The 17,817-nt window shown below is 41.2% G+C and overlaps 1 protein-coding gene across 3 annotated transcripts in view; it reads left to right on the forward strand.

Annotated features, from left to right (window-relative positions):
- The first annotated feature begins 922 nt into the window (after nt 1–922).
- Nucleotides 923–17,817, forward strand: part of GAL (galanin and GMAP prepropeptide) — a 70,838-nt gene continuing 53,943 nt past the window's right edge. The window contains exons 1-2 of one of the 3 annotated variants that reach the window (XM_073563205.1): nt 923–1,075; nt 16,833–16,977. The gene's annotated coding sequence lies outside the window, so the exon portion shown is untranslated. Of the gene's footprint in view, nt 1,130–16,832; nt 16,978–17,817 lie in introns of all 3 variants that reach the window. The other 2 variants (XM_073563206.1, XM_073563207.1) reach the window with 2 other exon arrangements.

The following is a 17,817-nucleotide window of genomic DNA, read 5'->3' on the forward strand; positions in this document are numbered from 1 at the left end:
AGTTACAAAAGGACACCGATTCATAAAAGTGATCATGCCAGAATTTTAGCATAAACTGGTCTGAAAAGTGGGTAAATTTATACCCAATGTGGAGTCGTGCAAAAATTTTGCAACTTTTGGCGTTTTTTCTCCAGTTTCGTCTCCACCAAAATGGATGGAGCAGGAGTGAGACAGAGGCGAGCTGCCACAGATCGTCTAATTCATAATGAACTGGAATGATGCAACGGGCTGCATGAACTATATAGAACAACATCGGTCTTGATGAATCGGGATCAGAGTCTTTTTTTAATGTTTTACCTGTTTTGTGATGCAAAAATTGCACCAGAGATATCCGGCATGTATAAAGTGGTGGGGAAATGGGAGCACATTTGTGACATTTAAAAAGTTGTAATTGATGAATCAGCTGAAAATTTTTAGAAACTGGAAAAAAAAAAAAAACTCTCTCTAACCACAATGGTGAACACTTAAGAAAAAAACAAAAAGGCAAAACACATAAAATAGTCTTCACAAAAGGTGCAAAATTAAAATAACAATAAAGCGTGAATGACAGGCGAAAAACACCAAAAACTAGACAAAAAGAAAAAAAAAAAGAGAGTGGGGTAAATGCAATAACGAATTGGACCTTATCTAGTTATGAAATAATGAATCCTATCGTGTGAACATGATATCAGGCCATATGTCAACAATTGACTAAAATATTGATATCGCACCGAATATTAGACATCTGCAGGTGGACAGATGAAGACTTACCCCAGGTCTGCTGGTCACAGTAATGGTCTATATCACAAAACTGCTGGGATTTCTTGTGCCAAAGTGCAATTATAAACTCCCCATGTGTCCTCCTGTGGTTGATCAGATGCCATTGGTCGCTATTCACACATGATCTCATTGCAGCACATGGAAATCTTCCAAGTGTCCATGCAAAAATAAAATGAGAGGTGGAGCATTGCTAAATGGGTTGTTGGAGTCCTTCTTCAGCACCAGCACATAGTAGTCACCTCCCCACCGGTATCCTAACACACGACGCGGATTGCAATGATTCGATACTGCTAACAAATAAGCCAACACTGAGATAGTAAGAATATTTACATTACTAATTCTGGATGATCATAAACATTCATGACAGATCGTAAGTAATAAATGTAGTTTATATGGTTTAGGATTAGTGATGGGTGAACGTGCTGGGATAAGGTGTTATCTGAGCATGCTCAGGTGCTAACCGAGTGTCCTCTTTAGTGTGCTCGAATAATATGTTCTAGTCCCCGCGGCTGCATGTCTCGCGGCAGGGATTGCCTAACAAACATGCTATGTTTTTTTCTGTTTATTTTCTGCACTATAATGGACTATAATGCTGTGCTTTTTATTTTATTTGATGCGGTCTTAGTGCAGATGTGATGGATTTTTAGTGCAGCTTTTATCCTACACTTTAATTTTTTTTTCATATGGTTTTTACAGACTCTCTACAGAATCTTATAGAGAAAAAAATACAGTTTGCTTGGACATAGTTTTCTGCGCAAAAACATAACAGAAAAATTAAAAATCAGTATAAGGCTATGTGCCCACGTATGCAGAAAATTTCTGCATCAAAACCGGGCTCCTTCCCAGAAAACGCGCGTTTTTGATTCGTTTTTTTCCCCACGTCCCCAGACACATAGAAAATAGCTAAAAACGCAGATTTTTCCGCAAAATTAAAGAGCATGCTGCGCTTTTTTTACTGTGAAGTGTTTTTTTGCGGAAAAAAACGCATCAATATGCACAAAAAGTGCAAAATGCATTAAAATGAATGGGATGCTTCTTTTGAGCGATTTTTAAGTGTTTTTGCCTGTAAAAACGCTTAAAAAAATGTGAAAAAAAGCTTACATGGGCACACAACCTTAGGCTGTGTGCACACGCTGCGGACTCACCTGTGCATTTTTCCGTGCGGATCCACAGGTAAAGTGACCTGTGGTTTTCCTGCGGATTTGCCAGTGGTTTTCCCTGCTGTTTGACACCTGGACAATGGAATAGGTGTCAAACCGCAGCGGAATCCGCAGAAAGAATTGACATGCTGCAGATTTCCGGCAACAGTGTCGGGTATTAACATGTGAGACGTGTTTCTCGCATGTGTGATGCTTTATAGTGCTGCAAAACTAATATCACAACGACAAAGCTGTGTCTCATCCTAGCGCCTACAGTACTGTTTCACAGAACAGACTATGTTAGGGACTAATCACAAAACAGGTGTGAATCTTCCAATTACACTTTTTTCTCTCTGCAAGAACCAAACCTTGATTTTGGTTTAGAAATACTGATGAAACACTGACAACAAACCTAATGTGTGAATAGAACCTAAGGCCGGGGTCACACTAACCGACGCAAAATACGGTCAGTATTTTACATGCGTAATACGGATGAATGGCCCCTAAATAGTGCTCCGTATGTCATCCGTAATCAAGGTGCGGTCGCGTATTTTGCGCATGTCAGCATCCGTATGGCATCCGTATGGCATCCATATGCCGAGATTTTCTCGCCGGCTTGCAAAATGGACATATAATGGAGCCCTATGACAGGGTTTCTAAAAGACACCTGGTGCGTATTTCTCGCAAGTCACACGTGTGGTCCGTGTGTAATCCGTATTTTTTGGCGCACCCATAGACTTGCATTGGCGTATTACGGCCGTAGTACGCTGACAATCGCAGCATGCTGCGGTTGGCACGGAGCGTTGAATACGTATGAGAAATATACGGCTGGTGCGAGGGACCCCATAGGGAATCATTGGTCCGTGTCTAATGCGTGCTTTTAGCGCCTCTCACTCGGACGTATTCCTCGCCAGTGTGACCCCGGCCTAAGGCCACGTTCAGTATTTGGTCAGTATTTTACATCAGTGTTTGTAAGCCGACATCAGGGGTGGGTGATAATACAGAAGTGGTGACGGGTTTCTATTATACTTTTCCGCTGATTGTTCATCTCTTGGTTTTGCCTTACAAATACTGATGTAAAATACTGACCGAATACTGAACATGTGAATGTGGCCTTTTTTGCTCCCCTTCTTCCCAGAGCCATAACTTTTTTATTTCTTGGTCAAAATGGCCATCTCAAGGCTTGTTTTTGCAGGATGAGTTGTACTTTTGAACGACACCATTGATTTTACCATGTTGTGTACTTGCAAATGGGAAAAAAATTCCAAGTGCAGTGAAATTGCAAAAAAAGTGCAATGCCACACCTGTTTTTTTTTTTTAATTTTTTTTCTTCACTATGTTGACTAAATGCTAAAACTGCCTGGCCATTATGATTCTCCAGGTCACTACGAGTTCATAGACACCAAACATGTCTAGGTTCTTTTTTATCTAAGTGGTAAAAAAAAATTCCAGACTTCGTTATATAAAACAAAATGTGCCATTTTCCGAGACCCATAGCGTATTCATAATTCGTGATCTGGGGTTGGGTGAGGGCTTATTTTTTGCGTGCCGAGCTGACGTTTTTAATGATACCACTTTTGTGCAGATACGATCGTTTGATCGCCCATAATTGCATTTTAATGCAATGTCACGGCGACCAAAAAATAATTCTGGTGTTTTGACTTTTTTTCTCGCTACGCCATTTAGCGATCGGGTTAATCCTTCTTTTTTATTGATAGATCGGGCGATTCTGAACGCGGCGATACCAAATATGTTTGTTTGATTTTTTTGTTTTGTTTTATTTTGAATGGGGCGAAAGGGGGGGTGATTTGAACTTTTATATTTGTTTAATTTTTTTAATACTTTTAAAAACATTTTTTTTATTTTTGGCATGCTTCAATTGTCTCCATGGGAAACTGGAAGCTACCATAGCCCGATCAACTCTGCTACATACAGGCGATGATCAGATCACCTGTATGTAGCAGATTTGCTTACTTGATATGAGCTGACCACAGGGAGGCACTCATAGCAATCCGGCAGTGACAACCATAGAGGTCTCCAGGAGACCTCTGGTTGTCATGCCAACCTATTGGTGACTCGCGATCACGTGACAGGGTCACCGATGGGCGGATTTCTGGTCCGATGGAGCGCGTTAAATGCCACTGTCAGAGTTTGACGACAGCATTTAACAGGTTAATAGCTGCGGGTGGATCGCGATTCCACTCACGGCTGTTCCGGGCACATGTCAGCTGTTCAAAACAGCTGACATGTGCTAGGAAAGATGTGGGATCACCGCCGGAGCCCACATCAAAGGGAGGGAGTCCGACATTGACGTAAATGTACGCCCGATGTCGGAAAGGGGTTAAGGTACAAACATGTGCATTTCTATGTAAAAATGACTTGCTGAGCATAAGTTTTTTTTACCACTTCAGGTTGCTAAAAACACCAAGCAGTTAAAAGAAGCGACATGTCCATGCTTCTGGCGTTTTCAGCTTGGAAGACGCTCTGTGCTGTACAATATGAGTCAATGCGAAAGCTCAAAAGATGCCCGGATGTCTTGTGGAGTATTTTTCTATCATCTTTGCTTAAAAAAATGCAAGCAGTTATTTTAGGGTATGTGCACACGTTGCATATTGTGCTGCGGATTTTTCCGCGCGGATTTGGCAAAATCCGTAGGTCAAAAGACCTGCGGTTTATCTGCGGATTAGCCTGCGGTTTCACACCTCTACAATGTTAAAGGTGTGAAACCGCTGCGGATTCCGCACAAACAATTGACTTGCTACGGATTGTAATCCGCGGCAAAAACCGCAGCGTGGGCACAGCGGAGTTTAAAATCCATAGGCTATCATGGTACTGTACCATGTCAGCAGAACTGCTGCGGATCCGCAGGGCCAAATCCACTGCGGATCCGCAGCAGAATCCGCAACGTGTGCACATAGCCTTATTATTCTACAGAGTGAAAAAACGACTGGAATACGACAATAAAAAAAAAAATCACAAAAGCCAAGGGAGAATCCTAAAAAAAACAAACTCCACACAGTTTCCTGAGGGGTCTTCTGCTTGAAAAACTTCGCAATTCACCTGAATCTAACGCCACCTCTACAAGTCTGAATAAAAACAGTACCGGTGTCATCAGTACTGGACCCATAGACTGGTATTGGCCCTTGTCACCAGTGGTGCCCGAAAAAAAACCGTACTGGTGTCATCATCAGTACTGGACCCATAGACTGGTATTGGCCCTTGTCACCAGTGGTGCCCGAAAAAAAACCGTACCGGTGTCATCATCAGTACTGGACCCATAGACTGGTATTGTCCCTTGTCACCAGTGGTGCCCGAAAAAAACCGTACCGGTGTCATCATCAGTACTGGACCCATAGACTGGTATTGGCCCTTGTCACCAGTGGTGCCCGAAAAAAAACGTACCGGTGTCATCATCAGTACTGGACCCATAGACTTGTCATCAGTAGTGCCGGTAAAAAAACGGATATGTGAACAGCAAACATAGATTATAAATGATACGTGAGGAATCCGTTAAAAAAAATGGATTCCACAAGTACTGCAAACATGGACATGTGATGAAGGCCTAAAAGACATGGGGGTGGGGGTCGATTCATTAAGTTGTTTATTCCTGAAATCATATGTCACAATATATTTGTGCTATTCGGCAGTCACACAAAAATATTGAGACTTTTGGTGTCTCCAGTCCTGACCAGCCGTACCAATATGCCATAGCATTAGCGGATGGGGCCTGGTCACACCCACCTGTCAAATTCATGATGTTAGACCATTAAAGTGGCGTCACTTGTACCAGTGCTTGGCGTACAGTGGGGGAAAAAAGTATTTAGTCAGTCAGCAATAGTGCAAGTTCCACCACTTAAAAAGATGAGAGGCGTCTGTAATTTACATCATAGGTAGACCTCAACTATGGGAGACAAACTGAGAAAAAAAAATCCAGAAAATCACATTGTCTGTTTTTTTTTCATTTTATTTGCATATTATGGTGGAAAATAAGTATTTGGTCAGAAACAAAATTTCATCTCAATACTTTGTGATATATCCTTTGTTGGCAATGACAGAGGTCAAACGTTTTCTGTAAGTCTTCACAAGGTTGCCACACACTGTTGTTGGTATGTTGGCCCATTCCTCCATGCAGATCTCCTCTAGAGCAGTGATGTTTTTGGCTTTTCGCTTGGCAACACGGACTTTCAACTCCCTCCAAAGGTTTTCTATAGGGTTGAGATCTGGAGACTGGCTAGGCCACTCCAGGACCTTGAAATGCTTCTTACGAAGCCACTCCTTCGTTGCCCTGGCGGTGTGCTTTGGATCATTGTCATGTTGAAAGACCCAGCCACGTTTCATCTTCAATGCCCTTGCTGATGGAAGGAGGTTTTCACTCAAAATCTCACGATACATGGCCCCATTCATTCTTTCATGTACCCGGATCAGTTGTCCTGGCCCCTTTGCAGAGAAACAGCCCCAAAGCATGATGTTTCCACCACCATGCTATACAGTAGGTATGGTGTTTGATGGATGCAACTCAGTATTCTTTTTCCTCCAAACACGACAAGTTGTGTTTCTACCAAACAGTTGCAGTTTGGTTTCATCAGACCATAGGACATTCTCCCAAAACTCCTCCCCACTGTACACGTCTGTTGACAGAGCATGTTGAATATCAGGCGCACCGGCCGCTTAATGAGTCAGGTCAGTGTAGTCCAGCAAGCCCTGCGAGCTCCACGCACGCCGGCCATAATGACTCACCCCCATGATCTGCACATATATTAGAGCAGTGGTTTTTTCCCTAAAGTGTTCTTTACGGTATGTGCACACGTTGCGGATTTGGCTGCGGATTTTTCCGCTTGGATTTGGCTGAATCCGCAGGTAAAATGATCTGCGTTTTACCTGTGGATTTAGTGCAGAATTCCCCTGCGTTTTTACACCTGCGGATTTCTATAATGGAAGAGGTGTAAAAACGCTGCTGATTCCGCACAAAAAATTGACAGGCGCGGGAAATAAACCACAGCAAATCTGCGCTGAATTTTCCGCAGCATGTCCACAGCGGATTTGGTTTTCCATAGGGTTACATGGTACTGTATGCCGCATGGAAAACTGCTGCGGATCCGCAGCCAAATCCGCAACGTGTGCACACACCCTTACAGTCTTTTGATTGAACAGATCCTAATTCGGAGAGATTTCCACTAGAATCTTGTTCGAAGAAGTAATAGGCACTTTTTTTTTCAACCAGATGTTTTTCAAAAGCTTAAAAAAACTCTTCACATGGACAGGAAAGGAGACTTCACATAGAAATATATAGGAAGAATACTCCAAGAGGTTTTGAGGCAGTTGTTGAGGAGGACTTTTCAGAGTATCTGCTATAAAAAGCTCAATGTGAACACATCCTTAAATTCCTGAGTAAAGCCCCCGTTACACACTGCGATATCGCTGTAAAGTCACCGATTTTGTGACGTAGCAGCGATATTGCTAGCGATATCGCTGCATGTGATACTTACCTCCGACCGGCTCCCCCGCTGCTCATCGTTGGTCACGTGAGAAGCTCCTGGATCATTTCTCATCGGTCACTTCCTGCGGCGCTTCCTGCTGTGGAGACGAGCGACGCGTGGAGCCGGACGGGAGGACGCTGGATCGCCGCGTCTGACAGGTAAGTAGCGATCCCCGTCCCCAGCGATGTCACTAGTGAGATCTGCCTGTGTGGCAGCTCACTAGCGACCACTTAGCGATGTACCAGCGATCCTGACCGCGTCATATCGCTGGTCGGGATCGCTGGTGCATCGCTAAGTGTAACGGTACCCTACAGTATCACCAAAGTCTATGAGATTTCAGAAATCTCATTCACACATCTTTTTTTTTTTTGTCCTCAGTATCTTGAGCAATAGCTTGGTTTTTGCCAAATGCAGCATTTCACATTTTTTACTATTTTTTTCACTCTTTGCAAGCAATGGGTGGTGCAAAAAACGCTGAAAAAACACAGGTGTCAGTATTTTCAGTGTTTTTGGTGCCCAAACCAGATGAAGTAGAATCAGTTTTTTTTATGCACTAAACTTTATCAGCATGCACAAGAGACAAATGTACCCTGACAAAAATGCAGTAAATATGCGCGGCAAAAACTAAAGCAAAACTTGACTGTTTCTGACTGCCAAGAGAGCAGGTTTGTCTTCGGAAAAAAAACGCGCCAAAAACGCAACGTCTGAACATAGCCTTACACTGTTTTCAAACTTTTACACCAGTGAATACCTGGAAAAAATATTCACAGGACACTGGGTCACATCGGTTGTCTGTCGCTGCTGAACTAGAGTGCTGTGGATCGCCTACTACCTGCGCCTCTTCTGGTTAGTAAGCTGAAGTCACATCATCGTTGCGTCACATCCTGCCTTATAATCAGAAGAAGCGCCTGGGATGCTGACAGCTAGGAGAAAATACACAGAGCCCTAGTTCCACAGCCAAAGACTATCGTCGTGGCCGTAGGAGCAGGGTCCTGTGAGTCTTTTTCATTAACTCTACCTGGACACACAGAGCCTGATTTATCAGTTCCATTTTTATTATTGTCTCTTTTTTGTCTTGTAGTATTCTCTGATGTCTCTTGTGCCAAATTCATCAGAATAGCGCACGTGATTCATGAATTTTTCGCAAAATCAAAAATTGTCATTTTTTTACTGTCTTTTATCATTTTTTGTGACCCTTTAGCGCAAAAAGTCACACTTTTCATAAAAAATGGCTTCCGGTGGTGGGTGAGGAATGAAAGATAGGAGTCTGGAGGGCTTTAAGTGCAAGACCATGCCCTCTGCACTTGTGACTCATTTACATAAAATTGTAAAAGATATTACTCGATAATGGAATAAAGTATTGAAAAAACCCTGCATTAGGATACATTCCCACGATGAGCTTTTTGATTTTGCAGATTTTCTGCACCCATTAAAGAGGATATCCAGGACTTAAAAAAAATTAAAATAAATGTGCCTAAGGACTATCAGGCAGGTAGTTACTACCTACCTTCCTGTTGTGCCCAACACAGTTCTCCACCAGTACAGACTTCCTCTGATGTCACGTCAACAGAGCAACAGTTTGTCTTCCTGTTGACAAGGCAGGACTACTGCAGTCATGTTCATTGACAGCTGTCTCTCTGTTGCCTAATTGGGGAGGTCAGCTGTCAATCAGCATGACGCTAGTATTCCCGCCCTATCAATAGGAAGACAAATCACTGCTCTGTTATCAGGAAGCTGCTGAATCTCTGGAAGGAACGGTCAATGACTAATTGGGGAAGCCGGATGTCAATCAGCATGACATCAGTAGTCCCGCCCTATCAACAGAAAGACAAACTGCTGCTCTGTTGACAAGAAGCAGCTGAATCTCTGCAGGAGTGGTCAATGATTAATTGGGGAAGTTGGCTGTTGTAGGAGTGGGCAGAGGAGAGATGAGAGAGGGACCAACAGGTATGGGGGTGTGACCCGCTTCTTGCCGCCGACAGACGCGAGACTGAGACAGAGGTTGTAATCAACAGGTCCGTTTTTATTGGCTGCCTCTCTGACGACCACCGCAATTCACCACAGGAATCTCACACTTCTTTTGTACTGACCCGGATACCTTCACTTCTTTATTATTATCGCCGTGGCGTCCTTTGTGGCTCTTCTCACTGTGGCTGCCCTAGGCACATCCACCACAGCGCTCCACCAATCTAAGTACACCGTCCGTTTGTTACCCCCAGACTCTCTTCGTCTGCTCCTGCTTTCCTCTTGGCCACCCCCCATGACCGCCTCAACTGTCAGTCCTCTTTGGAGCCTTTCTACTGTCTCTCTCTCTACAGGAGGACCTCCTTACTAGTGAGCTCCCCTGGCTGACTGGAATTCCAGAACCTTCCCTCAGCCTTTATACTCCCAGCCCTGGTAGCTCCGCCCACTATCACCTGACAGTTTCTTTGACCAATGGCAGTTACACAATCACACTCCTACACTCCCCATTGCCCTCTAATGGTCAAACTACCGCACAGCACCCTTTTCTCTTTATCTCAGCGCTTTTTGTACCTACACTGTGCTACCCCTCTGCCTCTCACTAAAGGCAGATCTGTCCGTCAGGTCAACCTCCCTACACTGTCAATCAGCATGACATCAGTAGTCCCGCCCTGTCAAGAGGAAGACAAACCACTGCTCTGTTGACAAGAAGTAGCTGAATCTCTGGCAGGAGTGGTCAATGACTAATTGGGGAAGTTGTCTGTCAATCAGCATGACATCAGTAGTCCCGCCCTGTCAAGAGAAAGACAAACCACTGCTCTGTTGACAGGAAGCAGCTGAATCTCTGGCAGGAACAGTCAATGACCAATTGGGGAAGTCAGCTGTCAAACAGCATGACGTCAGTAGTCCTGCCCTGTCAACAAGAATACAAATCGCTGCTCTGTTGACAGAAAGCAGCTGAATGTCTGGCAGGAGTGATCAATGATGGGCGCCGGTTACAACAGACAGACAGTTGTCTCTGATAGCAACTACATGCTTTTTTTTAAAGTCACAGATATCCCCTTTAAGTAAAATAGGTTAGTTTCATTTTTTTTTTTAAATTCTCAGTGTAAAAAGCTTACTAAAAATCCAGTGTGGGAACGTAGCCTTACAGGAACCTAAGGCAGATTGGATAACTTTGGGACGTACTAAAACCTGTTGACAGATTCCCTTTAAGGGTATTCAAGTTAAATGGGTTCATATAGAATAAAATCAATATGAAATCTAGAAATAATTACATTTTTAGTAATAAAAAATCTATCAAAATAATAAGAACTACATCGCATTACTTTTCAGCTTTGACAAACTTGTTAAACCTATTAGTCAGTGATGCAAACGAAGAAGAAAACAAGTTGTTGGGTCTTTTTTTTTTTTTTTTTTTTTTTTTTTTTTTTAGCACAAATGTGTATTAGTCATTTTTTTTTTTGTCTCCGGTGAGATTATAGCCCCCTTTATCTACTTTCTTAAAGACAATAAACAGTTTCTATTGTTGAGGTCTTGTTAATATCCTACAACCTCTGACATTGTGAATTAGCAGCTTTTAAAAAAAATACAAAAAAACCTTCTGATGGTTCCAAAAGAGCGAGGTCCAAAAATAGCTAATAATGCTCTTGTATGAGAGAATAATGGTCCATTATTTGGCCATTGAAAAAAACCCAGTGCATCGTGTTTTGATGTCAATATTACTATATTTAGTGCAGTGTCCACTCATGTCTTTAGAATTCATTAAATGGACGTCAGATTCTAACTGGGTCATATATATTGTGTATTTGTACTAATGCACTATTAAAAATGTGTTTTTAATGATGCACGTAGAAGATGATCGCTTATGTCGCTGCGTAATGGACCACGTTGCATGTTCTTGTAGCAGACATTATAATCTATCATACAGGGTCATTACTGAATTAGGAATTAATATTCTAAATGACTTGGACCGTTATCACAATTATAACACAACCGGGCAGTCCTTTTCAGTTTGGTCGCATTATATTGCTCCTGTTTGTAACATTTTCTGTCTTTTTTTTCTTTAATAGAATATTCTTATTTTCTCATCCTATTCATAGCTGTTATGCATTTTGTAATTTTCACAGATCGCTATTAAAGCGTATATATAATGATAATCATTCCCTGGGATAGATGATTTATGTGTTTGTCAAGACTTATTACAAAGTCTTAATAAGGAAGACGAGTACCATTAATACGAGTCTTAATCACCACTGCCGTCTACCTTCTATTAGCAGAATATTGGATATTTGTATACCATGCCACTTCTATCCACCATACCTGCACTCATAAGAAGTACTGGGAAGAAGTAAAAATGTAATTATTCTAAGTTTTAAAAGTGAACCTAACTGGAGATTTAAGGAGCCTGAAACGATGGATGTGTTATTTCATGAAATAAATATTGAACACGTCACCAATTTTCTAAGTAAATATATTTCTAAAGGTGCTATTGATATGAAATTCTCACAAATGTGGGTAACATCCCATCCAATCCACACAGAAATCAAACCATAGATGTCCATAAATTATGGGTAATAATGAGAAATGACAGGGAAAAAGTATTGAACACATGAAGAAAGAGAGGTGAAAACACCCATGAAAGTCATGCCATCAGCTGAAATCTATGAGGAATTAAAAGGCAATCCTGCCACTTAGTGAAAAATAATATCAGTTGGTTCAACTGTTAAAAAGATGTATCATTACCAAGATGCTACACAAGAAACATCTCATGATGAGTAAAATCAGTGAGCATTCTTAAGACCTTTGCAACCTTATTGTTGCAAAACATGCTGATTGCATTGGTTACAGTAGAATTTCTAAACTACTGAAGTTTTCAGTGAGCACTGTTGGGGCTATAATCCGGAAGTGGAAAGAACATAATTTCATCATAAAACGGCCATGCCCAGGTGCACTCTGCAAGATTTGAGACAGAGAAGAGAAAAGAATTATAAGAAGAGTTGACCAAGAGCCAAGGACAACTAGAGGAGATATACAAAAAGACCTGGAATCAGCATTTACAATTTTTTCAAAGAAAACAATAAGTAATGCACTCAACCTCCATAATATGTATGCACACTCACCACGCAAGACTCCACTGCTGAACAAAAGTTTGTTCAAGCATGTTTAGGCTGTGTGCACACGTTGCGAATTTTTAGTGTTTTTGCTGCATTTTTTCGTGGCAAAAACGCTGTGCAAACGCAAAAAATTCGCAACCCATTGTAGTCAATAGCATTCCGGGCATGCTGTGCTAATGCTGCGTATTTTTCGGCGGCGGAATCGCATCGCGGAAAAATAAGCAGCATGCTCATTGTTTTTGCGGAATTGCGGGGATTCCGCACACATAGGAATGCATTGTTCCGCTTATTTTGCGCATGGATGGTACCCACAGTCTGGAGGAGAGCAGATTCTCCTCCAGGCTCTGGGTACCATATTGAATTAAAATAAAAAAAAAAAATCGGGATCTTCTCACCTTCCAGCGGCCCCCGCAGCGTTCCCGCCTGTCAGCCACGCTCCCGGCATCTTCCTGGTCCCAGTGATGCCTTGCGCGAATGACCTGTGATGACGTAGCGGTTTTTGCAAGGTGCTACATCATCTGGGATCGCTGGGAACGGGACTTGCCAGGAGCATCGCTGAGGCCTGGGAACGCTGCATGGGATGCCGGAAGGTGAGAGTATCAGGATTTTTTATTTTTTTTTATATCTTTTACTATTGATGCTGCATAGGCAGCCTCATAGTAAAAAGTTGGTCACACTTGTCAAACACTATGTTTGATGAGTGTGACCAACCTGTCAATCAGTTTTCCAAGCGATGCTACAGATCGCTTGGAAAACGCTAGCATTGTGCAAGCTAATTACGCTTGCAAAATGCTATTTTTCGCAGGAATTCTGCATGTGGATTTCCCGCAAATTTCTTGTTGCAGGGAGTTGTGGAATTGCCGCGGAAATTTCCGCTGCAATTTTGCACATTTGCCAATAGCCTAATGTTTGCTCAACAACATTTAGACAAGTCTGTGACATACTGGGAGAATACAGTCTGGTCAGGTGAGACCAGAATTGAACTCTTTGGAAGTCATAATACACACCATGTTTGGAGGCCAAAAGACACTGCATATCACCCCCAAAACACCATGCCAACAGTTTGGAGGTGGGAACATCATGGTGTTGGCATGTTTTTCAGCATATGGCACTGGTAAACTTCTTATAATTGAAGTAAGGATTAATGGACAAATGTACTGAGACATTATTGATGAAAAATCTGCTGCAATCTACCAGGATCATGAAGATGAAATGAGATTGGACATTTCAGCAAGTCAATGATCTCAGACACACAGCCAAGGAAACTCTCAATTGGTTTCCGAGAAAGAAACTAAATCTGCTAGAATGGCCGAACCAATCACCTGACCTGAATCTAATTGAAAATGCATGGAAGGAACTAAAGCTCAGAGTTCATAGAAGGAGCCCACGGGATCTTCAGGATGTGAAGAGTGTTTGTGTGGAAGAATGGGCCAAAATCACACCTGAGCAATGCCTGCGACTAGTTTCTCCATACAGGAGGCATCCTGAAGCTGTCATCACCAACAAAGGCTTTTGTACGAAGTATTAAATACATTTCAGTAAGAGTGTTCAATACTTTTTCCCTGTGTCATTTATCATTATTACGGTACACATAATTTAATTTATGGACTTTATTTGTGAATTTCATGTCAATTAGCACATTTAGAAATATATATATTTAGAAAATTGGTGTCATGTTCAAAGTATATTTCAACAGCTTTATGTGTCACTCAACAAGAGATGTGTTTGCTAACATTAGATGGATAATTGAAAAGGCCAAAGAATACAACAAGGAGATATATTTTTGCTTCATCGATCCATCTGACCAGCCTCATTAGGAACTTTAACATCGACCAAGGATCAACAGTTTGAAAGAAACATGGCAATATGGCATGGTTCAAAGTAGAGCGAGACATCAGACAAGGCCTCTTCCTGTTACCATTTTTATTCAGTTTATATGCAGAAGCTATTTTTAGGAGAAACAAGAATCAAAATTGTTGGACGAATCATCAATCTCAAATATGCATACAATATAATATTGATAGCAACAAGCGTAGATGGATTGAAGGATTTACTACGGAACCTCAAGTTGGAACATGGGACTGCTACTCAATACAAAGAAGACAAGGATATTGACTACTGCCAAGTATGATAGGGACTCATTTGATATGGACGGCGATAAACTGGAAGTTGTACAGGACTTCAACCTACTTAAATCGATGAGAACTCAAGATGCAGCGACAACACCGGAAGTCAATAGTTATGGGCAAATCAACAATTAAGCCACCGGAAAAGGTCTTCAAATGGACTAATGTTTCACTGGTGACAAATGCACTGCTCGTACATACTGTGATCTTTTCTGTGGTAATATATGGATGTGAAACCTGGATGATAAAGATCCAAGACTGAAGAAGAATTGTTGCCATAGAAATGTGGCGCTGGAGAAGGATGTTCTCAATTTGATAGATGGGCAAGAAGAACAAATAAATCAATTTTGGTTCAAATAAAGCCAGACATGTCACTGGAAGCAAGGATCATCAATTTATGACACTACAGAGAGAGCGATCACTGGAGAAGGACACCATGGTTGGAAGAATAGAAGGAACAAGGTGAAAAGGAAGACCAGCAACCTGATGGCTTTATACTATCAGGATGCGGCCCTGCATGCATAGTGGAGACAGAATTTCATAAAATCCCCTCCACTATGCAGTAACATCTGGACGCTGCGGAATGGACGCTACGGCTGTACACAGCGTCCAATCCGCAGCAATTCCTGATGTAATCCGGCCTGTGGAAACATACCCTAACCCATCTTACTGCTTTGCATTGTAGTTATTTGCGTAGAGATATAGATAATATATTTGGAAACATAGAGAAGCACCTTGAAGAAACGATGGGTAAAATCTTCCCTATATTAACTATCCAGATAAAGCTTGAAAAATGTTTGCAAACTGGAACCGAAACGTCACCACAAAAGGTTTACAAATAAAGAATCAACTTTTGTACACTTATTTGGTGTTCTGCCTCCAGTTTTTCTTTTTTTTGCAGAGATTGATTGATGGGACTGTCGAAGATAGTTGAGTACAGCACCAAAGGGGATTGTGGAAATGTTTTACTGTAATTTTACTTTGTAAGTCGATATTAAGTACTAAATACTTTTTTAAGTCGATTTTTATTTTAGTTCGGAATTTTTAATTTGTTTTTTTTTTAGTTTTGTTTTCAGTGGATAGGGACTGACTTACATATAAAGTATGAGCTGTAAAGATTGCAAAGGTCAATTATTGAGCATGCAATATAAAGTACAATACAAAAAAATCTATCATTTTTGTTCAGTTGAAACTTTGAGCCACATATAAAAAAATTAAATAAATCATCTCTCATATCAGCCTCTATCCCCCCAAACCTCACAGCCACTGTCTGACCCGGCAAGTGACTCGTTCCCTTTTGCAAATATGGAAGCTGTCGTTTGTCAGTGTTAAGATGTCTGATCAAATTTACATTGTGACATATTTTAAAGACAATTTCTTTTTCAAAAATGAATTATACCATTGGTAATTGGGAACTGGCAGCAGTGATGCTCATTAGAATGGCTCCACCATATGGAAGGAAAGCAGCGTACCTCTCAAGAATATAATTGTAAATCTAAAAATGTAGAGAAATGACATTCTATGTATTGACTTTCATTCATTCACCGGATGACTCAGTTAACAACCAGGTTCGTAAAAGGACAAGTGCATGTGAAAGCCAAAAAACCCAAACTTTTCAGTTTCCATCCCACTACTGGTGTCATGGGTCATTAGTATTATGTATACACCGGGGCTTCAAAAAAAGATGAAGAATGTCCGGCTTTTCAGAAGACCAAAAAACACAGAAATGGAGCTGATGTGCAGGGAAGATGTAGCTCAGTGTCCTTCTTTCGTGGACTAAAAAACCTATACCCCTTTTAATGACCACCAATATTTATTTTTTACATTGGCTATTAAAGGAAAGCTATATCACAATGCCGCTATGTAATGTCACAGCTGATCCTGCTCCTCCTCTCTCCCTAATCACCCATGCACACGCTCATTAGATGCTTCAATACATAAGATATTATGAAACTCTGTTCATTGTGGATAATGTTCGTGTGTTATTTCCTGAAACTACAGGAAGATTGAGCCAAAAAAAAGCCCCAATGGCCAAACAAAACCACATTGCCAAAACATTTTTAAAACTACCTTTAGCCCAAAAATTGGATTTAAACAATATGTTATTTTTTGACCGTAGTTTCCTTTAAAGGACCTACATTAGAGCGCCGTGTTTTATGATGCTTTAGGGTAAGTGTTGGAAATGTTTCCTGTGCTGCTCAGAAAGGAGTGCTCAGCTTTTGATCATGGTTTCCGTTCTTTATTTGGGTCTAGTTAACATCGGGGACTGGGCCTCCATGTGAAGTGAGCATAGGAACCTAGAAAGGACTCCAGGACGGACTTTGGCAGCATCACCTCGATAATACGTATTAAAAGGCATCTGTCAACATTTGTGTCAAGGAAAATTAGAGTTTGCAAGGTAACTTAGGAACTCGATTGCAGTGTTGGGCATCTTACGCTACTCTTATCTTGGCTCCTTGTAGTCAGTGAACACATCTATATACCAAATACTTCTAAATCAAAGGTGAGGACATGGCCAGAGTTGGACAGTGATCACAAACACACCAGTTAATGAACATCAGAATGGCTGGAAAAAAAAAAAAAGAACTCAATCAAGGTGTTGCAATGGCCCAGCCAAAGTCCAGACCTCAATCCAATAGAAATGATGTTGTTGGACCTTAAAATCTGTGAGTGAACAAATGCTCAAAAACCCCAAGGAACTTAAATTTTGTAAAAAAAAAAAAAAAAAGAGAACATTTCTCCAGAATGTTGTGAGAGACTTATGGAGTCACACACAAAACAATTACTTTGAGTTATTGTTGGATCTACAAACTATTGATTCCTGGGGTGTATTATATTTTTCACAAACTGCTTCTGCATTTTGGACTAGTTTTTGTAAATAATGACAAGATGTAATTCGCCATCTGTTGTTCATCTGAGGTTCTATGTACCCTTTTTGAAGACCTTCTAAGGACCAGATAGTATAAAAAAAAAAATATATATATATATACATACACACACACACACACACACGGGTGAGTACCGCAACATGTCATCCCCCAAGAAATTGAAAATAGAGCTAGAAAGTAAAATCTGAGACAAATCTAACCCTCTGACATCAGGCGACCTGACAAGGAGCTATGGTGGCACCACACGATTAAATGAAAACATCAGATTTAGGTAAGTTAGTAGGTTGTGGAAATATGAGTTCAGTTATGAAAGAATAGGTTATAGATAGAAAGGGGACATGATGTTAGAC

The sequence above is a fragment of the Dendrobates tinctorius genome, unplaced genomic scaffold (assembly GCF_039654945.1).
Source record: "Dendrobates tinctorius isolate UK_male_01 unplaced genomic scaffold, ASM3965494v1 ptg000384l, whole genome shotgun sequence".
Classification (NCBI taxonomy): Eukaryota; Metazoa; Chordata; class Amphibia; order Anura; family Dendrobatidae; genus Dendrobates; species Dendrobates tinctorius.